Below are 484 nucleotides of genomic sequence, written 5' to 3'. Positions count from 1 at the left end.
AGGTGAAGAATATAGAAAAACAAAGAGAGAGAGAGAGAGACGTGGAGAGAATGGGAGAGGTGAAGAATATAGAAAAACAAAGAGAGAGAGAGAGAGAAAGAGCGGGAGGGGGAGACGGAGGAAGAGAAAATGAAAGAGAAAGAGAGGGGTGGTGAAGAATATGGAAACAGGAAGAAAGACAGAGAAAAAGAGGGATGAAGAATATGGAAGCATAAAGAGAGAGAGAGAGAGAGGTGTGGGTGGGGTGCGGGTAAAGACGTGATGAAACAGAGGAAAAGAGAAATGAAGAAAAGAGGAAGAGTAACAGAGAGAAAGAATATCTGGAGACTGGATACCGAATGAGTGAGAGAATTAGAAAGAATGCAGAGAGAAGATTTCTTGCACGCACACACACACACATCTATCTATCTATCTATCTATCTATCTATCTATCTATCTATCTATCTATCTATCTATCTATCTGTTTATCTACATTATATATATA

The sequence above is a fragment of the Octopus bimaculoides genome, chromosome 18, assembly GCF_001194135.2.
Source record: "Octopus bimaculoides isolate UCB-OBI-ISO-001 chromosome 18, ASM119413v2, whole genome shotgun sequence".
Lineage (NCBI taxonomy): Eukaryota > Metazoa > Mollusca > Cephalopoda > Octopoda > Octopodidae > Octopus > Octopus bimaculoides.
The sequence above is the reverse complement of the archived record's forward strand: the minus strand, read 5'-3'. Positions refer to the sequence as shown.